Below are 24,551 nucleotides of genomic sequence, written 5' to 3'. Positions count from 1 at the left end.
ATTGATTTTTGAAATCTTAAATTATGTTATTTTAGAAAAGAGATTCAGATCAATTTGAAAAACATTTATAGGGACGCCTGGGTGGCTCAGTTGGTTAAGCGTCTGCCTTCGGCTCAGGTCATGATCCCAGTGTCCTGGGATCGAGTCCCACATCGGGCTCCTTGCTTGGCAGGGAGCCTGCTTCTCCTTCTCCCTCTGCCTCTGCCTGCCACTCTGTCTGCCTATGCTTGCTCTCGCTTCTCTCTCTATGACAAATAAATAAAAAAAAAAAAAAGAAAAAAAAGAAAAACATTTATAAAGTAGAGTTTACTAGATATTGATTGATTGGATGTGAACAGCAAGAGAGAAAGAGTAAACAATCTAAGTTTTTTCCGTAAGCAATTCAGTGAATGGTAGTTTGAATAATAGTGGTGAGGGTGGACAGCCCTGTCTTGTTGACCTTAGAGGGAAATGCTCTGTTTTCCCCCACTGAGTGTGATGTTTGCTATGGGTTTTTCATGTATGGGCTTTATTACGTTGATATAGGTTCCCTTTAATCCAACTTTTTTGAGAGTTTTTATCATGAATGGATGTTTTACTTTGTCAGTAAAGTATATCTGTATCTATGAAATAATCATATGGTTTTCATTCCTTTTTCCATTGATGTGATATATTGATTGGCAAATATTGAACCACCCTTGTATCCCAGGATATATCTCAAATACATAAAATCTTTAAAAGAAAGAAAGAAATATGCATTTATTTTCAAACCCAACAATCCTTCTAAGAATGTCAAAAATAAAAAATGTCATATGCCCAAAATGTCATATGCAATTCACTGCAACATCATTTATAGTAGCAAAGTAACAGAAACAATTCAAATATCCATCAAAAGGGAAGTGGATGAATAAACCATGGTACTTCCACATAGTGGAGTTCTATACACCTTTAAAAAGGAATGTAAGGTATCTCTATTTAATCCTATAATTTGATATCCAGGATATACTGATTAGTGTGGGAAAAAAAGCAGAAAATGTTCACTAAAATTGGAACCACAAAAAGAGGGACAAGTTTCCTCAGTGAAGGTGAGGGCTTCCAGTTTGGTCCTTTATAAGTAATATTATATTCAAGAGTTCTCATTTCAGGAGTTAGAGTAGGTGGAGGAGAGACAGCATGCCTTCCAGTGCATTTGAGGATGTTTGGGACAGATTCAGAGGGTATTCATAGGGTACTGCAGAAAGGTCTGGCATGGACAGAAGCAGTGGGATACTGTGCAGTAAAGGAAGAACTGGGAGAGAACATCTTTCCTTCTTAATTCACTGCCATATTTCAGATCTTCCTTCTTTACTATTTGGAACTACAAATCAGAATCTTGGGTAGACTAGCATTCACTTGGGAGTGTTCTTATGTCTCTCTAATGCTTAATTGATTATGGAAAGAGTTTTAAAATTTCCTTTTTGGTAATGATCTAGTAATCTTTTCCAGTTTCTACTAAAGTGCTTTGTTGGTTCTGTTTCTGAATTTATTAATTTCTGCTATTTTTGCTGTCTCCTTCTAATTACTTTGAATTTACTTTATAGCCCTTTTAAAAGTTTATTACTAATTTATTTTGAAAGACAAAACTCATATACATTTGAGATATACAATATGATGTTTTGTTATGTATACATTGTAAAATTATTAATATAATTAAATTAGTTGATATGTCTATCACATCCCATAGTTACTAATTTTTAAATTTTTATTTTAATTTTTTTTCAGTGTTCCAAGATTCATTGTTTATGCACCAACCAAGTGCTCCATGCAAAATGTGCCCTCCTTAACAACCATCACCAGGCTCACCCAACCCCTCACCCCACCTCCGCTCCAAAACCCTCAGTTTGTTTCTCAGGGTCCACAGTCTCTCATGGTTTGTCTGTCCCTCCGATTTCCCCTAACTCCCTTCTCTTCTCCATCTCCCAAAGTCTTCTGTGTTATTCCTTATGCTCCACCATAGTTGCTATTTTATGTGTGTGTGGGGTGAAGACACTTGAGATCTACTTTTTTAGTAAATTTCAAACATACAATACCTTATTATTAACTATAGTCAGCATGCAGTACATTAGGTCTCCAGAACTTAACATTTTATAGCTCAAAGTTTGTCTCCTTTGATAATATCTCTACTTTCCCTCTACCTCCAAGTCTTTGTTAACTACCATTCAACATTCTGAGTTTGATTTTTTTTTTTATTCCACATAAAAAATAAGGTCATGTAATACTTGTCTTTCTGTGTCTGGCTTATTTCACTTAGCATAATGTCCTCCAGGATAATAAACTTAGCATGTTTGTTTCAAAGTATCTTTAGTTCTGTTTATTTTTTTTTATCCTTAATTCATTATACAAAACTATGTTTCTTGATTTCTTTTTTTTAATTAAATTTTAAAATTTATTTTATAAACATATATTTTTATCCCCAGGGGTACAGGTCTGTGAATTGCCAGATTTACACACTTTACAGCACTTATCATAGCACATACCCTCCCCAATGTCCATAACCCCACCCCACTCTCCCACCCCTCTCCCCCTCAGCAACCCTGCTTGTTTTGTGAGATTTAGGAGTCACTTATTGTTTGTCTGCCTCCCAATCCCATCTTGTTTCATATATTCTAATACTACCCCCTTTGCCTCCCATGTTGCATCTCCACTTCCTCATATCAAGGAGATCATATGACAGTTGTCTTTCTCTGATTGACTTATTTTTGCTAAGCATAATACCCTCTAGTTCTATCCATGTCATCGCAAATGGCAAGATTTCATTTATTTTGATGGAATATATATATTCCATTATATATATATTACCACATCTTCTTTATCCATTCATCTGTTGATGGACATCTAGGTTCTTTCCGTAGTTTGGCTATTGTGGACATTGCTGCTATAAACATTCGGGTGCACATGCCCCTTCGGATCACTAATTTGTATCTTTAGGGTAAATACCCAGTAGTGCAGTTGCTGGGTCATAGGGTAGTTCTATTTTCAACATTTTGAGGAACCTCCATGCTGTATTCCAGAATGGTTGCACCAGCTTGCATTCCCACCAACAGGGCAGGAGGGTTCCCCTTTCTCCGCATCCTCGCCAGCATCTGTCATTTCCTGACTTGTTAATTTTAGCCATTCTGACTGGTGTGAGGTGATAATCTCATTGTGGTTTTGATTTGTATTTCTCTGATGCTGAGTGATGTGGAGCACTTTTTCATGTGTCTGTTGGCCATCTGGATGTCTTCTTGGCAGAAATGTCTGTTCATGTCCTCTGCCCATTTCTTGATTGGATTATTTGTTCTTTGGGTGTTGAGTTTGCTAAGTTTTTTATAGATTTTGGACACTAGCCCTTTATCTGGTATGTTCTTTGCAAATATCTTCTCCCTTTCTGTCAGTTGTCTTTTGGTTTTGTTAATTGTTTCTTTTGCTGTGCAAAAGCTTTTGATCTTGATGAAATCCCAATAGTTCATTTTTGCCCTTGCTTCCCTTGCCTTTGGCGATGTTCCTAGGAAGATGTTGCTGCGGCTGAGGTCGAAGAGGTTGCTGCCTGTGTTCTCCTCAAGGATTTTGATGGATTCCTTTCTCACATTGAGGTCCTTCATCCATTTTGAGTCTATTCTTGTGTGTGGTATAAGGAAGTGGTCCAATTCCATTTTTCTGCATGTGGCTGTCCAATTTTCCCAGCACCATTTATTGAAGAGGCTGTCTTTTTTCCATTGGACATTCTTTTCTGCTTTGTCAAAGAATAGTTTACCATAGAGTTGAGGGGCTATTTCTGGGCTCTCTATTCTGTTCCATTGATCTCTTTGTCTGTTTTTGTGTCAGTACCATGCTGTCTTGATGATGACAGCTTTGTAATAGAGCTTGAAGTCTGGAATTGTGATGCCACCAGCATTGGCTTTCTTTTTCAATATTCCTTTGGTTATTTGAGGTCTTTTCTGTTTTCATATAAATTTTAGGATTATTTCTTCCCTTTCTTTGAAAAAATTGGATGGTAATTTGATAGGAATTGCATTAAATGTGTAGATTGCTTTAGGTAGCATAGACACTTTCACAATATTTGTTCTTCCAATCCAGGAGCATGGAACATTTTTCCATTTCTTTGTGTCTTCCTCAATTTCTTTCATGAGTACTTTAGTTTTCTGAGTATAGATTCTTAGCCTCTTAGGTTAGGTTTATTCCTAGGTATCTTATTGTTTTGGGTGCAATTGTAAATGGGATTGACTCCTGGATTTCTCTTTCTTCTGTCTTGTTGGTGTAGAGAAATGCAACTGATTTCTGTGCATTGATTTTATATCCTGACACTTGACTGAATTCCTGTATGAGTTCTAGCAGTTTTGGAGTGGAGTCTTTTGGGTTTTCCACATATAGTATCATATCATCTGCAAACAGTGATAGTTTGACTTCTTTGCCAATTTGGATGCCTTTAATTTCTTTTTGTTGTCTGATTGCTGAGGCTAGGTCTTCTAGTACTATGTTGAATAGCTGTGGTGATAATGGACATCCCTGCCATGTTCCTGACCTTAGTGAAAAAGCTTTCAGTTTTTCTCCATTGAGAGTGATATTTGCGGTGGGTTTTTCATAGATGGCTTTGATAATATTGAGGTATGTGCCCTCTATTCCTACACTTTGAAGAGTTTTGATCAGGAAGGGATGCTGTACTTTGTCAAATGCTTTTTCAGCATCAATTGAGAGTATCATATGGTTCTTGTTCTTTCTTTTATTGATGTGTTGTATCACATTGATTGATTTGCGGATGTTGAACCAACCTTGCAGCCCTGGAATAAATCCCACTTTGTGGTGAATAATCCTTTTAATGTACTGTTGAATCCTATTGGCTAGTATTTTGGTGAGAATTTTTGCATCCGTGTTCATCAAGGATATTGGTCTGTAGTGCTCTTTTTTGATGGGACCCTTGTTTGGTTTTGGGATCAAGGTGATGCTGGCCTCATAAAAGGAGTTTTGAAATTTTCCTTCCATTTCTATTTTTTGGAACAGTTTCAGGAGAGTAGGAATTAGTTCTCCTTTAAATGTTTGGTAGAATTCCCCTGGGAAGCCGTCTGGCCCTGGGCTTTTGTTTGTTTGGAGATTTTTGATTACTGTTTCAATCTCCTTACTAGTTATGGGTCTGTTCAGGTTTTCTATTTCTTCCTGGTTCCGTTGTGGTAGTGTATATGTCTCTAGGAATGCATCCATTTCTTCCAGATTGTGAAATTTGTTGGCATAGAGTTGCTGATAGTATGTTAGTATGATAGTACGTTCTTATAATTGCTTGTATTTATGATAGTATGTTCTTATAATTGTTTGTATTTCTTTGGTATTAGTTGTGATCTCTCCTCTCATTCATGATTTTATTTATTTGGGTCTTTTCTCTTTTCTTTTTGATAAGTCTGGCAATGGTTTTATCAATCATATTAATTCTTTCAAAGAACCAGCTCCTAGTTTTGTTGATTTGTTCTGTTGTTTTTTTGGTTTCTATTTCATTGAATTCTGCTCTTATCTTTGATTTCTCTTCTCCTCCTGGGTTTAGGGTTTCTTTCTTGTTCTTTCTCCAGCTCCTTTAGGTGTAGGGTTAGGTTGTGTACCTGAGACCTTTCTTGTTTCTTGAGAAAGGCTTGTACCACTATATATTTTCCTCTCAGGACTGCCTTTGTTGTGTCCCACAGATTTGAACGTTGTGTTTTCATTATCATTTGTTTCCATGATTTTTTTCAATTCTTCTTTAATTTTCTAGTTGACCCATTCATTCTTTAAAAGGATGCTGTTTAGTCTCCATGTATTTGGGTTCTTTCTAGATTTCCTCTTGTGATTGAGTTCTAGCTTCAGAGCATTGTAGTCTGAAAATATGGAGGGAATGATCCCAATCTTTTGATACCAGTTGAGACCTGATTTAGGACCCAGGATGTGATCTATTCTGGGGAATGTTCCATGTGCACTGGAGAAGAATGTGTATTCTGTTGCTTTGTGATGAAATGTTCTGAATATATCTGTGATGTCCATGTGGTCCAGTGTATCATTTAAGGCCTTTATTTCCTTGTTGATCTTTTGCTTGGATGACCTGTCCATTTCAGTGAGGGGATTGTTAAAATCCCCTACTATTATTGTATTATTATTGAGGTATTTCTTTGATTTTGTTATTAATTGGTTTATGTAGTTGGCTGCTCCCATGTTGGGGGCATCTAAAATTGTTAGATCTTCTTGTTGGACAGACCCTTTGAGTATGATATAGTGTCCTTCCTCATCTCTTATTATAGTCTTTGGCTTAAAATCTATTTGATCTGATATAAGGATTGCCACCCCTGCTTTCTTCTGATGTCCATTAGAATGGTACATTCTTTTCCACCCCCTCACTTTAAATCTGGATGTGTCTTTGGGTCTAAGATGAGTTTCTTGTAGGCAACATATAGATGGGTTTTGTTTTTTTATCCATTCTGATACCCTGTGTCTTTTGATTGGGTCAATTATTCCATTAACATTCAGGGTAACTATTGAGAGATATGAATTTAGTGCCATTGTATTGCCTGTAAGGTGACTGTTACTGTATATTGTCACTGCCTTTGTGATCTACTACTTTTAGGCTCTCTCTTTGCTTAGAGGACCCCTTTCAATATTTCCTGAGAGCTGGTTTGGTATTTGCAAATTCTTTCAGTGTTTGTTAGTCCTGGAAGTTTTTTTTTTTTTTTTTAATTTTTTATTTTTTATAAACATATATTTTTAGCCCCAGGGGTACAGGTCTGTGAATCACCAGGTTTACACACTTCACAACACTCACCAAAGCACACACCCTCCCCAATGTCCACAATCCCACCCCCTTCTCCCAAACCCCCTTCCCCCAGCAACCCTCAGTCTGCTTTGTGAGACTAAGAGTCACTTATGGTTTGTCTCCCTCCCAATCCCATCTTGTTTGATTTATTCTTCTCCTACCCGCTTAAGCCCCCATGTTGCATCACCACTTCATCATATCAGGGAGATCACTGGAAGTTTTTTTTTATCTCTCCGTTTATTTTCAATGATAGCCTAGCTGGATATAGTATTCTTGGCTGCATGTTTTTCTCACTTAGTGCTCTGAATATATCATGCCAGCTCTTTCTGGCCTGCCAGGTCTCTGTGGATAAGTCTGCTATCAATCTAGTTTTTACCATTGTATGTTACAGACTTCTTTTCCCGGGCTGCTTTCAGGATTTTCTCTTTGTCACAAAGACTTGTAAATTTTACTATTAGGTGATGGAGTGTGGACCTATTCTTGTTGATTTTGTGGGGGTTCTCTGCACCTCCTGGATTTTGATGCTTGTTCCCTTTGCCATATTAGGGAAATTCTCTCCAATAATTCTCTCCAGTATACCTTCTGCTCTCCTCTCTCTTCCTTCTTCTTCTGGAATCCCAATTATTCTAATGTTGTTTCGTCTTATGATGTCACTTATCTCTCGAATTCTCCCCTTGTGGTCCAGTAGCTGTTTGTCCCTCTTTTGCTCAGCTTCTTTATTCTCTGTCATTTGGTCTTCTATATCGCTAATTCTTTCTTCTGCCTCCTTTATGCTAGCAGTGAGAGCCTCCATTTTTTTATTGCACCTCATTAATATCTTTTTTGATTTCAGCTTAGTTAGATTTCAGTTCTTTTATTTCTCCAGAAAGGGCTTTTATATCTCCCGAGAGGTTTCTCTAATATCTTCCATGCCTTTTTCGAGTCTGGGTAGAGCCTTGAGAATCATCATTCTGAACTCTAGATCTGACATATTACTTATGTCTGTTTTGAATAGGTCCCTAGCCTTCGGTACTGCCTCTTGTTCTTTTTTTTGTGGTGAATTTTTCCTCCTTGTCATTTTGTCCAGATAAGAGTAATTGAAGGAGCAAGTAAAATACTAAAAGGGTGGCAAAGACCCCAGGAAAATATGCTTTAACCAAATCAGAAGAGATCCCAAATTGTGGGGTGGGAGAAAGGGGATAAAAAGAGGTTCAGAAAAAAAAAAAAACAAGAAACAATTCAAAAAAGAAAACAAATAAAGAAAAAGTATAAAAAGAAAAATATATTTATATTTGATAAACTAGTTAAAAAACGTTAAAAAAAGAAAAGGGTGAACGTTAAAAAAAATTTAGCAGAAGAAATAGAAAAAATTGAAAAAAAAATTACATTCACTGCAAGACTAAAGAATCTTGGGGAGAAAGCCATGAGTTCTGTGCTTTGCTTTCTCCTCCTCTGGAATTCTGCTGCTCTCCTTGGAATTGAACCTGCACTCCTTGGTAGGTGAACTTCGTTCTGGCTGGATTTCTTGTTGATCTTCTGGTGGAGGGGCCTATTGTAGTGATTCTCAAGTGTCTTTGCCCCAGGCAGAATTGTACCGCTCTTACCAGGGGCTAGGCTGAGTAATCAGCTTGGGTTTGCTTTCAGGAGCTTTTGTTCCCTGAATGCTTTCTGTAGAGTTCCAGAGGACGGGAATGAAAATGGTTGCCTCCCAGTCTCCAGCCCGGAGGAGCCGAGAGCTCGGGGCCCCACTCCTCTGTGTGCCCTCAGAGAATAGCGCCCAATCACTCCCGTCTCCCTGGCCTCCGGCCGTGCTCCGAGCTCACCAAGCCTGTGACCGGTTCAAGGTAACCCTGAGCTGATAGCTCATCCTTTGCTCTGTCTCTGTAGCCGACTTCCCCGTTCAATACCTGCAAGCTCTACGGCACTCAGACACCCCCGTTCCTTCTGTTACCCTGCGGGACCTGAGTCCACTCTGACCCCGTCTGGGCTTCACCCCGATTTAGCCTCTGGAGTGATGTCCCTCAGTGGAACAGACTTTTAAAAGTTCTGATTTTGTGCTCCGTTGTTCTGCCACTTGCCGGGAGCCGGGTCCTCCCTCCGCGGTTTATCTACCTGTCGCTTTTGATTCACATCTCTGCCAGCCCTGCCTTCAGAAAGTGGTTGATTTTCTGTTTCTAGAATTGCACTTCTTCTCTTCCATCTCCCGTTGGATTTGTAGGGGTTTGCAATCTTTAGATAAGCTATTTAGCTGATCTCCTGCTACCTGATGTAGTCTCAGCCTGCTACTTCTCTGACATCTTGACTCCTCTCCCTGTTTCTTGATTCGAACACATGATGATTTCTTTTAATTCCATTTTTGTTGTTGATTTCTAACTTAATCAGATAATGTGTCCTATAGGATCGAAATCCTGTATTTGTGAAGATTTGCTTTGTTCCATTTGGTTTTTTATTTCCAAATTGAGTTGTAAAGAATGTATATTCCTTAGCCTTTGAATGTAGTGGTCTCTATATATGCATTGAGGTAAGTTTGTTTATGATATTTTTTTATCCTCTATCCACATTTTTTCCTGATTATTCAGTCAGAAAACATTTATTTGTCCTTTCAATTTTTGTTTTATATATTTTGGAGTTCTGTTATCAGATGCATATTTATTATAAATTTTTCATGGTGAACTGAACCTCTAGTATTAGGAATTGACCCTTTTCATTTCTAGTACTGTCTTTTATCTTAAAGCTTTACTTTTTGTGTGTGCTTAATGTTAATGTTACTATACTTGCCTTTGTTTGGTTAGTATTTTCATGGTAAATCTTTTTTCCTTCTTAGGTGGAATTTTTATGTATCCTTATATTTAGATATATCTCTTTTAAATGTCACTTTAAAAAAAAAATCCAGTCTGTAGCTAGAGCCATTAATTCATTTACATCTGATGTAGTTGCTTATATTTTTAGGTTCATAGTCACTGTCTTTTTTTGTGGTTCTTGTTTGTCTCTCCTATTTTATGTTTCTTTTTCTCTCCTCTTTTGCCTTCTTTTGCATTGATTTTTTAAAAAATAGTTTTTAGTACGGTTTTAGGTTTGTAGCAAAAGTGAACAGAAAGTACAAAAAGTTCTCATATACTCACTGCTCCTCACTACCCACACAGAGGCACATTGCTTCTCAGACCAGAATGGTACATTGGTTGCAGTTGATGAACCTACATTGACACATCATTACCCAGAGTCCATAGTTTACATTAAGATTCACTTGTGGTATTGTATGTTCTTTGAGTTTTGACAAATATATAATGAACTTATCCACTATTATAGTATGGTGTAGAATTGTTTCACTGCCCTAAAAATCTTCTTTGCTCTGCCTATTCTTCACTCCCTTCCCCCAACCCCTAGCAACCACTGATCTTTTTTACTATCTCTGTAGTTTCATCTTTTCAGGAATGCCATATAGTTGGAATCATGCAGTATGTAATCTTTTCAGATTGGCTTCTTTCATTTAGTAATATGCATGTAAGTTTTCTTTATGTCTTCTCATGACTTGATAGCTCATTTCCTTATAGTTCTGAATAATATTCCATTATCTGGATGTACCACAGTTTATCCATTCATTTACTGTAGGACATCCTGTTTAGTTCTAAGTTTTGGCAATATTGTACAAAGCTGCTATAAACATCTATGTACAGGTTTTTGTGTGGGATAGGGTTTTTATTTCATTTGGGTAAAATACCAAGGAGTGTGATTGTTGGATTGTATTGTAGGAGTATATTTTGTTTTGTAAGAAACTGCCAACTGTCTTCCAGTGTGGTTTCATTCCAGCCAGCAATGATTTAGAGTTCTTTTTTTTTCCCCCAAAAACAAACAATCAAGTAAAAAAATGGGCAAAAGGTATGAGCAGACACATCTCCAAAGTAGACATACAAATGGCTAACAGACACATGAAAAAGTGTTCATCATCATTAGCCGTCAGGGAAATTCAAATCAAAACCACTTTGAGATACCACTTTATACCAGTTAGAATGGAAAAAATTTGCATGGCAAGAAACAACAAATGTTGGAGAAGTTGTGGAGGAAGGGGAACCCTCTTATACTGTTGGTGGGAATGCAAGTTGGTGCAACCACTTTGGAAGACAGTGTGGAGGTTCCTCAACAAATTAAAAACAGAACTACCCTATGACCAGCAATTGCACTACTGGATATTTACTGAAAGGTACAGATGTAGTGAAAACCTCAATGTTCATAACAACAATGTCCATGATAGCCAAACTGGAAAGAGTTGAGATGCCCTTCAGCAGACCAATGGATAAAAAGATGTTGTCCATATACACAATGATTGAGAGTTCTTTTGCTTTGCATTCTTATATTTTATGTGTTGGTGTTTTGGATTTTCACTATTCTAATAGGTATGTATTATCGTTGTTGGGTTGATTTTCTTTTTGTTTAAAGACTTTATTTATTTATTTATTTATTTATGACAGAGAAGGATTGAGAGTGCAAGCAGGGAAAGCAGCAAGCAGAGAGAGAAGCAGGCTCCCCGCTGAGCAAGGAGCCAGAGTGGGACTTGATCCCAATATCCTGGGATCATGAGCTGAGCTGAAGGGAGATGATTAACTGACTGAGCCACCCAGGTGTCCCTGTTTGCTTGATGTTTTAAAAATCATTTCATATTCCCCTTCTACTAGTTTGGAAGTTATATACTCATTTCTCTTCTTTTAGTGGGTATCCCAAAATTACACTTGCTGTACTTCTCAAGATCGAAGGCCAATTAATACTTCTGTTTTCTTCTCAAATAATAGAACAATCTTAGAACTTTTTTTAAGTAGGCTCCATGCCCAGTGTGGAGCCCAGTGCAGAGCCTGAACTCACAACCCTGATATCAAGACCTGGGTTGAGATTAAGAGTTGGGTGCCCAACCAGTTGAGCTACCCAGCAACCCCAAACTTTGGATCTTTTTAGTTACTTTTGCCTGCCTGCTGACTTACATGATATTGCTGATTTATATTTCACTTCTTTTTTTTAATATCAAAAGAAATTATTATTATAGGTTTAATACAGAATTCATACATGTTTCTCACTTTTCTTTTTTTCCTTTTTACATCTCAGATCCCCATCTAGTAAGATTATTTTCCTTCTGCCTAAAGTATATTTATAGAGTTGTCTTTCTCAAAGTTTACTGGTACCAGACTTTTAGCTTTTGTCTGTCTGAAAATGCCTTTATTTTGCCCCCATTCTTGAAAGATCCTAATACTGAGTTTAAATTTCTAGATTCACATTTTAATTTCTTTCAGCACATGGTTTCTCTTGTGGCTGTTGAAGTCAGCTGCCAGTCTACCTGTTGCTTATTTTAAGACAGTCTAACTGCTTTTAAGATGTTGGTTTTGTCTTGGGCCTACTGCAGTTTCACTGTGATGTATCTGTGCATGAATTTTTATTTCTTTTAAAATCCGGGACGCCTGGGTGGCTCAGTTGGTTAAGCAGCTGCCTTCGGCTCAGGTCATGATCCCGGCGTCCTGGGATCGAGTCCCACATCGGGCTCCTTGCTCAGCAGGGAGCCTGCTTCTCCCTCTGCCTCTGCCTGCCATTCTGTCTGCCTGTGCTCACTCTCTCCCCCTCTCTCTCTGATAAATAAATAAAAATCTTTAAAAAAAAAAAAAAAAAAATCCATCTTTGGATGTGTTGAGCTTTTTAAATCTGTACATTGTTATATTTGATCAGTGTGAGAAATTTCTTTGTATTTCTTCAAATTTTGCCTCTGCCCTGATCTCTCCTGTTGTTTTTGAGCAGTGATCAGGTATACTAAATAATTTCTCACTTTGTACTCTGCGTTTTTTTTTTCCTTTTTTAAAGATTTTATTTACTTATTTGAGAGAGAGAGCATGTGTGGGAAGAGGAACAGAGGGAGAGGGACAGGCAGACTCTGTGCTAAGCATGGAGCCCGACATGAGGCTTGATTCCAGGGCCTCGAGATCATGACCTAAATTGAAATCAAGAGTTGGTCACTTAACCAGCTGAGCCACCCAGGCACCCCTCCAGCTCTTTATTCTGCTGTTAATTTTTCCATTGAGTTTTAAATTTCTATTACTATATTTCTTTTATTTCTTGAAGTTTTATTTTACTCTAAAATCTGTTGTTTTTTAAAAAAATTAGTTTACTGTTCTCTCCAGTATTTTCAACTTGAGTTTTTATTTCTTTAAATATAGTAAGGATAGTTATTTTATAATCTGTGCCTAATAATTCCAACATATTATATCTTTGAGTTTGTTTCTGCTTTTTGTTGCCTTTGCTGATTTTTGTTCATGATGTATTATCTCATTCTTTATTTGAAAAATTAATTTTGGGAAGTCTTTGAGGTTTGGAATGAAAGTGTGCATTCGTTCCTTCAAGAGGCATTATGTTTGCTTCTGCTATAGAAATCACTAATGGCCTGGGACCACTTTGGGCTAAATTCAAAACTTAAAATGCTTTGGATACCCAGGTCAAGAGAATTTGGACTGTATTTCTATGTGATGGGTGACTTCAGGCTGCAATTTCTCAGGAGTAGGATCCTTTGGCTCCCCTTTTAGTCCCAAGGTAACTTTCTTTGAAGTCCTTTACGGGTAAGAGGGGTTACGTAGGTTTACCTCTGTTCTGTTTTTACATTGAGCATGTAGTACCTCATGGCTTAAGCTTTACAGTGGGAATGGAGGTCTATTAGATTCCCTACCTAGGACAGGTCTACATTCTGCCTTCTTTTCTTTTGAATTTAAAAGCTACCTTACTCTTTTTCTCTGAGTTCATGTTTAAGGTTCTAAATTATCTATTACCACATAGCTTATGCATAAAATACACACACATACATACACACACGCTTTAGTTTTCACCACTTTCATTTATTGTGCAGGAGGAAAGGGAATAAATATCACCCTTATCTCTTCTTTTTGCTAGCCTTATTGTCAGCTAAACCTCTCACAAGCATCCTTTCTCATCTTTCTACTTTGCTGAACATGTATCCTATGAATTTTAGTGGTTATGGGGCTGTGGGATTCTAGGTTAGGCTAAGATCTTGAAAGCCATGGCTTTCAGAATCTTATGGGGCTTTATTATGAGTTGGCCTCTAGGATCATGGGATCTCTGGACCAGTATAGCAAAGGGAAAGTTTTTGGTAAGTTTTATGTAAGTTAGAAAAAGTTCTTGAGCCATAGCCACATTTCACAGTACATTTGCATTTGAGCCCCTCATATTACCATAGAGCCCAGTTCTCATGACAAGTAACGGTAATCTAATGAATATGTCAGAAGCGATTAGAGAAGCTAGAAGAGCAAAACTTTGCATACCAGTGTCCCATTTTTTTTTTTTCCATAGAGGTGTCAAATTTTTGTGTACTTTGAGTTTTTAGGGATTATGAAGTTTTCCATAAACCCTTAAATGTTTTCAGGTAGGTCTGAGTTCTGCTTGATAGTGGCCAAGAATATTACTTGGATCATTTCTATGTTTAGCTTTAGACAGATAAACTATATAGGTCATACCCTTGAGCTAGGGAAGATGAAAAATGAAATGTCCAAAGACAAAAGAAAGGGTAGATTATCACATGGTGCATTTAAGAGATGAGAAAATGAATAGTGATAGAGACCTAGTGCTGGAGAACAAAGGGAAATAGACACTGTCCAAAGATTTCATTGGATACTTCTGCTGTTTAAGTGGGGAGCCTAAACTAGTTTTCAGTTTGGATTGAAATCCTCCATTTTCATGTGTCTGTCTCCTCCCTTCCCAGCCCCCCTCCAACACCTCCACCTCCCATCTCCCTCCTTCCCTGTTTCTCTCTCTCTCTTACACACACACACACTCGCACACACACGCACATGCACGCACACACGCACACACATTTTAACACACTTTAACATTAGCTGCTATTCTAAGCCAAAGTGTATTTGGCTGTCTTCTGGCTTTCAACACTGGAGGTTGGCAAGTTGGAGGACTGGTAGACTTACCAGCCAGGGAATTCTATAATCTACAACCATGCCGCCCTGCTGCTAGAAAAGGAATGGGTTTGTTTCTCCAAGTATAAATAATAGATCTAATGTCTTTGGTAGGGCCTTGGAGTACCTTACTGTACACTGGGGTTTCCCATTCTCTCTCTCCAATTTACCTTAGAAATACTTTAACTATGTAGAAGCAATGTTGGTAATAGTAATTCATGTGAACAGTTTATTATTTATGTTTGATTACCACATAGAGCTGTAAATATGATTTCTAATCATCGTGTAAATTATTAAATACGTGTGAGGCTAATATTGCAAATTTAATATAACTATGATATTTTATTATTCATAGATGCATGTTTAAAGAAGTTTATGCTCAACAATATAATAGGAACATTAATTCCAAAAAATTTAATATTTACTGAGGAAATAATTATAATAGTATAACTGTGATAGGATATCTTTTTTTAAAAATTTTTTTTAAGGATTTAGTTGTTTATTTGAGACAGAGGGCGAGAAACTGGGTGCAGGGAAGGCAGCGGGAAAGGGAGAGAGAGTCTAAAGCAGACTCCATATTGAACATGGAGCCCAACATGGGGCTTGACCTCAAGACCCTGAGATCAGGGCCTGATCTGAAACCAAGAGTCAGATGTTTAACCAATGGTACCACCCAGGTTCCCCAGTAGTATGTCTTTTTTTATACGCAGTTAAAACAGTCTTTAAAATGTGATTCTGGGTGGATAACAGGAAGAAGAGCCTACCTTGTTACCCTCTGGAAGCCAAAGTAGTAGAAGAGAAGGTATGTCATTGCCTTTGACTATGAAGAGGCCATCCACCATTCTCATTTGTCTCTGTTAATTTTGGCTTTGAAATGTATTCTAGATTTTAAAATGTGATTCTTTTTGAGGTCATACGTAATCAGTTTGCGCACACGTAAAAAACATTTTCAGAATTGGGATCCTACCTCAGAGTACATTTAGATTATTTAAATCACAATTAAAATCTAACATTTTAATGTATCTCACTGTGTTAAACTTTCATAAGTCAAATAAAGATAACAAGTTAAAGTTTGGATGGTTGTTGTAGTACTAGAGTGTCTTGATGGTGATGGTAGTGGTTTTTGTTTTAAAACAGAGAAAGCTTTACTAAATTTGTTTATTGCCTAGTGAACACTAGGTGGTGCAATTGTGCAAGGACCATATAATGAGGTATGTGGAAGTTTTTTTTTTTGTTTGATTTTTAGAAGACAGGAAGATGAAATTAAAATTCTGGTTTGAGGAAACTCTTTGGAAATACTAAATACTAAAATGCATGGATTAATCTTGTTCTTCTATTAATTGTTCTGGGATTCAAATGAAGCCTATCTTGTGATTTAGATCACAAAGACCTCAAAGTATTTGTGTATTATTTACATTGCATTTTAAAATCAACTTCTATACAAAGAAAAACAACTCCACAAAAAAAAAAAAAGAAAACGGATACAATTTGGTTTTCTATGAATATTTCAGTCTTGAATTGCTCTATGACTACAATTAAACCAGCTTATGCTCTACTATTTTAAAAATAGTTCTAAAATGCCATAGGATTTTAGCAATTATATGTAATATAGTTCATTTTATCAAGTGATTGTTGATCAGTTAAAACTTGAAAGGTAGCTTACCTCTGTCATGTTTTGTTTTCTTTTATCCATTAAAAAACAACAAAACAACAACAGCCTTGCCTTCCTATGTAGGTTCAGGTCATTAAATTAGTAAACTTAAGATTGAGTTTCTCAAATGAAAAATAATTGTTGGTTTACATGTATATTAAGGAGAAGAAAAAACATTTCTATACAGATATATATTTAAAGCTTTAAGTCTTAATCCTGCAAAGTTTTTTTTCCCCTTTTAAGTTCTTTTTCCAATTTGAGATATAGTTCTTGGAATTAAAAAATGTCATTTATGTCTTTTATCAATTTAATGAATAATGTTTAGGTTACATTTATATTTAAATGTCTTTCAATATTTTGGAAGCAAAATACGAAACTCTCTTACCATTTTGAAACATACACTGGTAGTCACAGAAAAATCAGAATCACTTTGAGTACTTCAGTAGGCTTCCTTAACTGACAGAATTACACAAACTATATGTGTAATTTTATGTTATTTTTCTAATTGAATTATATATCCTCTATCAGATACAGTTATACAAAATTGATTCTAAGTTCTATGTAATATACTGAAGCTTTATTTTAAAACTTATTTTCCATGTACTATACAAAGATTATAACATTTTTAGAAATTTAGATTTAAAGTTTTATGAAAATTTTTCTCCCTAATACCACCTTTAGTATTTCTTTTTTACATCTTTGATATTTCTGATTTGAGATAACATTATTTCATTACTTATGTGGAGCACCTGGGTGGCTCAGTGGGTTAAAGCCTCTGCCTTCGGCTCAGGTCATGATCCTGGGGTCCTGGGATCAAGCCCTGCATCAGGCTCTCTGCTCAGCAGGGAACCTGCTTCCCCCTCTCTCTCTGTCTACTTCTCTGCCTACTTGTGATTTCTCTCTCTCTCCTTCTGTGTCAAATAAGTAAATAAAATAAAATAAAAACATTATTTCATTACTTATGAATAAAGTCATTTTCCTTCTTTTTGTGAAATGGATGTATGTGTTCACAGACAGACATGCATACATCAGAGTCTGACTAGTTGGGTCATTGCTAATGGCTCATTTGATCCTAAATATTTTTATTTTAAATTTATTTTCACAGTTGACTCCCTTTGAAACTTTTGGAATATTACATGTAATTAATATTTTGTTTAAAAATACATTTTAATGTTTGAGTCATGTAAGGCAGTTTTAGGTAAAATGTTGTAGAAACAATTTGTGAAATTGAAAAATCACTATTTTTGTAGTAGTTGGCAGCCTTTATGAAATGACTTGTTGTTCTTGCAGATATATCCATTATCACAGTTGTCACTATTTAATGTACCCATATTAGCTATATTAGGCAGAGGGCTGAATAACCATGAAAATGTGAGTAACCTCTGACTTCAGAAATTGTTCTTTTAAAAAGAGGACTGAAACATTGGTGATAGGAAATTTGAATTGCTCTTGCAGTGCAGTGTTTGTTCTGCAATGGGACCAATTAAGAAAAAAAAGCTTTACTTTTTCTTCCAAATCTGTCTGTCTTTCAGAAGCATCAAATTCACTTCAGGAAGGAAAAAAAAAATGCTTCCTTCCCAGGCCTATATTATTGAATGTGGTATTTAGGCTTTAAACAGTTTCATTTAAGTAATACATACAGTCTTAAGAATGGGAATCTTCACGTTTGACACGCTGTTAAATATATAGCTCATTCAGACCCCCTTCAAGATATTGCTATCCAGGGCACTTATTTTGGATAATCCTTTTAATGTCTGTATCTCAACTTCTTAGCTATGTAGGAGGAGTTATAGAGTGTAGAGATGTAAATGTGTGTGTGTGTGTGTGTGGTGTATATATATTACTGATGTGTAAATATGCATATCTCTGTATATTATATAAGATTATTCAAGTTTTATAAAGAATTTAAGTTTTGTGTTATGTATGTACATACTTATTTAGATACTTGAAAGAAACTGTGCAAGACTTATGTTTGATGTGTGGGGAGTTACACATAGAATTAGGGTAATGGGATTGCTATGGTAATTCTCACATGCTGACCAAAAATTTAGCTCAAAGACACTTGACAGTGGTGTTTAAAAAAAAAAAAAAATTGGATCATGGTCTAGTTACTTTGAAATTATTAACTCATCTGGCCTACATAAGACTCTCCTACCCTTAGTTTTAAACAACTTAGTAATGTATTTGTCAATCAGAGAAGGTGGAGAGAAAAGGGCAGAATCTTAGCATTTGCTGCTTTAATACCAACTAGGCAAAATCAAAATATTTGCTATATATTTTAATATTTGCTCTGTATATTCCATAATGTTAAATGATTTTGAAAAAGCAGGAAAGAATATTATGATAAAAAGAATATGAAAGTAATCTGAAATAAGTTTTTTCAACATTATATAATAAAGAATTATGTGAAATAAAAGACCATGTATGATTATTATTTACTTTATTACATGCTGTATTGAATTATCAATTCTGACAGTAAGAACTCTTTCGTGCAGCTTGGAAAATGATAAAGCATTCCTGAAATCCATTTGAGTTTCAATGCTTATTAAATCAAAATGGGACCAATTAAGAATTGAAGTACAGAATCTAATTGTGTTTTAATTAGGAAAATTTGCTGCTTTTCTTCATTTTGTATTTAACATAAATAGTCACATATAGAGACATAATAATTAGCATATCTAATATAAAACAGACTCTTACATGCTTTCTGGCCTACCATTAACACTCCTTTACTTCTGAAGGGTTTGAGGTGCCTCTGGCAAGTACCATGTCTGTTCCTTACCCAACCATAAGAGGAAGCTTTGATACCAACAAGCTGCTTTCATTACTTCTGTTTTATTTGAACAGAGTGTGCATAATTATCTGCTCCAAGAGTGAACATTATATGTAATGAACTTTCTGAATTCTATACCTTCTTTTAATTCATTAATTTGTTTACACTAGCTGATAGAAACCCAACTTTATAGGAGTTTAACCTAGTTATAAAAGAAAAACAAGTATTTTGTTATTTTAAAGGAATGTTAACAGAGGTCAAATGAATATTTATGTCTTATTTATAAAAAGAATTTGTAAATCAAATACTACTTTTTAATATAGGAAACTTGTTTTCATATTGAATAGAAATGTGCACATCATCTTTAAGCCACCTTGAATAGTGTTACAGAAAATAATTTCTATATAGATTTTTAAAGTCTAGTTTTTTAAAAATTTAATTGCTTTTCAAAATAGCACTTACAACAAAGCTACTGGAACACAGCCTTTTAGTAGAAAGCCTTGCTTCTCTTTAGAATAACAGTAAAGATGAAGTTATTAGAATACTTAAGAACTAGGGAATGCAAAGCATGTCCTGAGTGACTCAAGAAGTGATGTATTAGCTATTATCTACCAATCTGTTAATCTATCAATAAATGACATTATTGGTTCAAATTCTCTGATTGCCTGTAGATAATAGTTCAACTGATAGAAAAAAATACACAACTGAAAATTAGTTTGTTAAAACTTGGAGTAATCAAAGTATTACCAGAGTTAATTTTTAACCATCATTTGTGGAGCAGACCTTATTCAGCATCCTCAGTTTATTCTATGTGTTACAGAAGTTTTGGCAATGTGAGAGAATTTTATCTGCTTTTACCTTGCAATATATATATACTTTTTACTGCAGGTGAAAAGAAACACTTTAGGTGTCAGAAATATTAGCAAGACTGCAATGAGGTAACAGTTTTCTATGTAAGTATAAATTATGGGTTTACTGTCTTAGAAGAAAAGACAAATTTTTTAAAGCAAATTAATAATGGCATAATTTTGGGAAAAGTTTCACTTCTCATCAAATGCTATGTTTGCTAAAAATATGTTTTCTTTAAATATTTCACCAATGGATACTAAAACAATATTCTTTAACTGTTTATTAAGTTCTGTCTGGGAAACTTGTTTTCAGGAGTTGCAAAGAGGAAATTTGAGAAAAGTCTGAGAAATAGACACCAGCTCATGATCCCCCCCCCCCCCAAGGTTTATTTGAGAGAGAAAGAAAGTGTGTGGGTAGGGGCAGAGGGAGAGTGACAGAGAGAATCCTTAAGCTGACTTCCTGCTGAGCGCAGAGCTAGATGTGGGGCTCCATCCTAGGATCCTGGGATCATGACCTGAGATGAAATTAAGAGTTGGTTGCTTAACCAACTGAGCCACCCAGACACCCCCAGCCCATGAATTCTAATGACTAAGGCTATATTATTTTGAAAATATATACACTAATCATAGAGTTCTTCTGCATCTCTCCTCATATGTTCTGAGAACAAAATAAAAGTGACCGATTTCCATGAATACATAATTTACATTTCTTAAATGTTACTTCATTAGGAGTATTATGATTCTGACTCTCAAACCATTGGACAGTGAAATTCTATCAGGCTAGTTTCATCTTTTCTGCTAGCTTTACTACTTTAAAAACTGTAAACCCTTAATAAATTGCTAAAATCTTGTTTGAAAATACATGTCAAAATAATACATGCTTTAAAAATATGTTCCTTGAATGAGACATGAATGAACGCTTTCAAAGGAGGTGTTGACACTAGTGATTTTGATGATTGATATTAAGCTATAAAGAAAATACACAGGATGATGTAGTATATTTAAAGCCGACTTATGACAGTAATATATGCTAAAATTGTTGGAGTATAGAAATCATCTTCATAGCTGGATTACAATGCTTGTATGAATTTCTCTCCCTTTGAGTACCCCAAGCAATTTGTCAGAAGTGAATTTTTAATTTTTAGGTGATGGTTTAAAGTATTTTAAGATGAAAAGCTCTAAGCTCAAGTAGGTAACAGTGAACTAATTCTGCAGGATAGTCATATTTCTCAATGTTTCTTATTTTTCTACACTAGCATATTAATGAATCAGTTCTTACGTAGTGAGTCAATTTTTGTTTTTAATTATTTATTTATTTTATTTGAATATCACTGACAAACAATATTACATTAGTTTCAGGTACAACATAGTGATTCCACAAGTTTTTGCTGTCTATATTCACCACAATGTAGCTACCATTTGTCACCATACAACACTATGACAGCGCACTGACTATATTCCTTATCCTGATTGTTTTATGCCCATGACTTATTCATTCTATAACTAGAAACCTATTATTTCCCACTCTCCTTCACCCATTTACCCTTCTGCCCTGCTCAGTTCTCTTGATTCTGGTTTTTTTTTGTTTGTTGTTTTAGATTCCACATATGAGTGAAATCATAATGTATTTGTCCTTTTCATCTGACTTATTTCACTTAGGATAGTAACCTTGGGGTCTGTGTTGTTGCAGATGGCACAATCTCCTATTTTCTATGGCTATGAAATACACACACACACACACACACACACCATCTTCCTTATCCATATTCTCTGATGGACGCTTGGATTGCTTCCATATCTTGGCTACTATAGTTAATGCTGCAGTAAACATAGGGGCACATGCATTCTTATAAGTTAGTATTTTTGTTTGTTTGTTTGTTTGTTTTTATTTAAGGGTAAATATGCAGTAGTGGAATTATTGGATCATATGGTATTTCTATTTTTAATTTTTTGAGGAACCTCCATACTGTTTTTCACAGTTGCTGCACCAGTTTACATTCCCACTGACAATGTGCCAGGGTTCCCTTTTATCACATCTCATCAACATTTTGTTATTTTTTTGTCTTTTTGGTAGATAACATGACAGGAGTTAGGTGATATATCATTGTGGTTTTTAATTTGCATCTTCCTAATGATTAGTGATGTTGAGCACCTTTTCATTTATTGATTGGCCATCTGTGTGTCTTCTTTGGACAAATTCAGGTCCTCTGCCCATTTTTAATCAGATTATTTGGAGTTTCTTTGATGTTGAGTTGTGTAAATTATTTATATATTTTGAATATAAACCCCTTATTGGATATGTCATTTGCAAATATTTTCTCCCATTCAGTAGGTTCCCTTTTTGTTTTGTTGTTGGTTTCATTTGCTGTGTAAAAAAGCTTTTATTTTTATGCAGTCTCAATGGTTTATTTTTTACTTTTGTTTCCTTTGCCTTAGGAGACATGCCTAAAAATATGTTGATGTCAGAGACATTACTGCCTGTGTTCTCTTCGAGGATTTTTATGGTTTCTGGTCTCATATTTAGGTCTTTAATCCACTTGAGTTTATTTTTGTATATGGTGTAAGAAAGTGGTCTAGTTTCTTTCTTTTGCATATACCTGTCCAGTTTTCCCCACAACATTTAAGAGACTGTCTTTTCCCTGTTGTATATTGTCTTCTTAGTCACAGATTAATTTGCCGTAAAGTGTGAGTTTATTTCTGGACTGTCTGTCCTGTTCCATGGATCTGTGTGTGTGTATTTGTGCCAGTACCATACTGTTTTGATTACTACAGCTTTGTAGTATAGCTTGAAATCTGGGATTAATACTTTCAGCTTTGTTCTTCTCAAAATTGCTGTGGCTATTCAAGGTCTCTTGTGGTTCCATACAAATTTTAAGATTATTGGTTCTAGTTCTGTGAAAAATGCTGTTGGTATTTGATGGAAATTATGTTGAATCTGTAGATTGCTTTGGGTGGTATGGACATTTTAACAATATTGATTCTTTCAGTTCATAAGCATGGAATATCTTTCCATTTGTTTTGGTCATCTTCAGTTTCTTCACTAATGTTTGTAGTTTTCAGAGTGTAAATCTTTCACCTCTTTGGTTAAGTTCTGAGATATTTTTTTCCTTTTTGGTGCAGCTGTAAATGAGATTGTTTTCTTAATTTCACTTACTGCTACTTCATTATTAGTGTATAGAAAAGCTACCAATTTCTGTTTATTAATTTTGTATCCTGCAACTTTACTGAATTTGTGTGTTACCCCTGGTAGTTTTTTGCTGACGTCTTCAGTATTTTCTATGTGTAGTATCATGTTATCTGCAAATAGTGACAGTTTAATTTCTTTCCCAATATCGTTGCCTCTTAGAATCAATTTTTATTTTTACATCTTATTTGGGATTCTATATATCTAATTTTGTAATCTCATGTGTTACTTTAATATTGTTAACAATTTATAAATACTTGGTCATATAAAATTGAGGAATTGATTATATTTTACTTGATTAAAGGCAAAATTTTGGACTGTGTGACTTTTCGGGTTCCTTTCCTAGCATTTTAAGCCATCCTTTTGAATGCAGATCATGCTCTTTGAAATTTAAACCTTATTTAACCTTTGTGAAATTTAAAAAAAAATTCTTGTTTTTTTGAGCATAGTATATGGTGATTGCAGATTTTTCATACTCAGATTTTGCAATTCAGGGACATACCTTCATATTTAGCAGAGATAAGACATATTCATTCATTCATTCATTCATTCAACAACAAATACTTATAAAACATCTGTGTTCTGTAAGAGTAGTTAAGTTACCTATCAGGGCTCAAGTCAATTTCAGTCTTGTGGGGGACACAGACAAGGAATTAAAATTTAAGTATGTAAGTTGATGAGTACTATGTTTGGGAAATGTAGAGGGTATCTGAAAGTACATGTGGTAGAATTATGTTTGGCCATCTAACCAAATCTTTGGGGAGCCTGGTATTGGGGGAGGTGTCCTGGAAAAAGTTTTTACTAACCTGGTGCATTACATGTATAAGGATTAGCCCGGGGACATGTTAGAAGGGAAAGAGATGTGGGGATAGCTAAGTGCATTTCACATGGAGTATGCACAAAGGCAAAGAGGAACATGGCATGACTCATGGGACTCTAAGACTTCAGTGTTCAGAAATGAAGCCAGAGGTGTGAGGAAGGAGTGTTTTATGCATAGTCTTATGTATTATTGGAATTTCATCCTTGGTGCAGTGGAAAGTCATTAAGGCTTCTCGAGAAATTACATGATTCTTGTTGCTGTTTGGAAAAATTTTGCTGGCAGCAGTATGGAGAAGGGGTTGGAAGACGTTAGCTTAGAGACAAGGATACAAATAAGGACTTTCTGAGTAATTAATTAAGATGTATTTGAGTCATAAACTATTTTGGTAGCAGTAAAGATGGAAAAAACTAGATGAATTTTATGAAATTTTGACTAAGAAAAGCAAGAGTTGATGATTGTAGGATATGGAGTTTGTGGAAGAAATAAATAGTAGTAAAAGTGACACTCAAGTGTCTAACTTAGGTGATTAGGTAGATAGTGCTTCCATTCAGTGTGATTGGAATCATGGAAGGAGTCAGAAAAGGAAGAATATG

The 24,551-nt window shown here is 35.5% G+C and overlaps 1 protein-coding gene across 10 annotated transcripts in view; it reads left to right on the top strand.

Moving 5' to 3' along the window:
- The window catches only part of WDPCP (WD repeat containing planar cell polarity effector), a 573,555-nt gene that overhangs the window by 118,865 nt on the left and 430,139 nt on the right, over nucleotides 1-24,551 (top strand). The window lies entirely within an intron of this gene.

The sequence above is a fragment of the Mustela lutreola genome, chromosome 9 (assembly GCF_030435805.1).
Source record: "Mustela lutreola isolate mMusLut2 chromosome 9, mMusLut2.pri, whole genome shotgun sequence".
NCBI classification, from domain to species: Eukaryota; Metazoa; Chordata; class Mammalia; order Carnivora; family Mustelidae; genus Mustela; species Mustela lutreola.
This window is presented reverse-complemented; position numbering and strand designations above follow the sequence as displayed.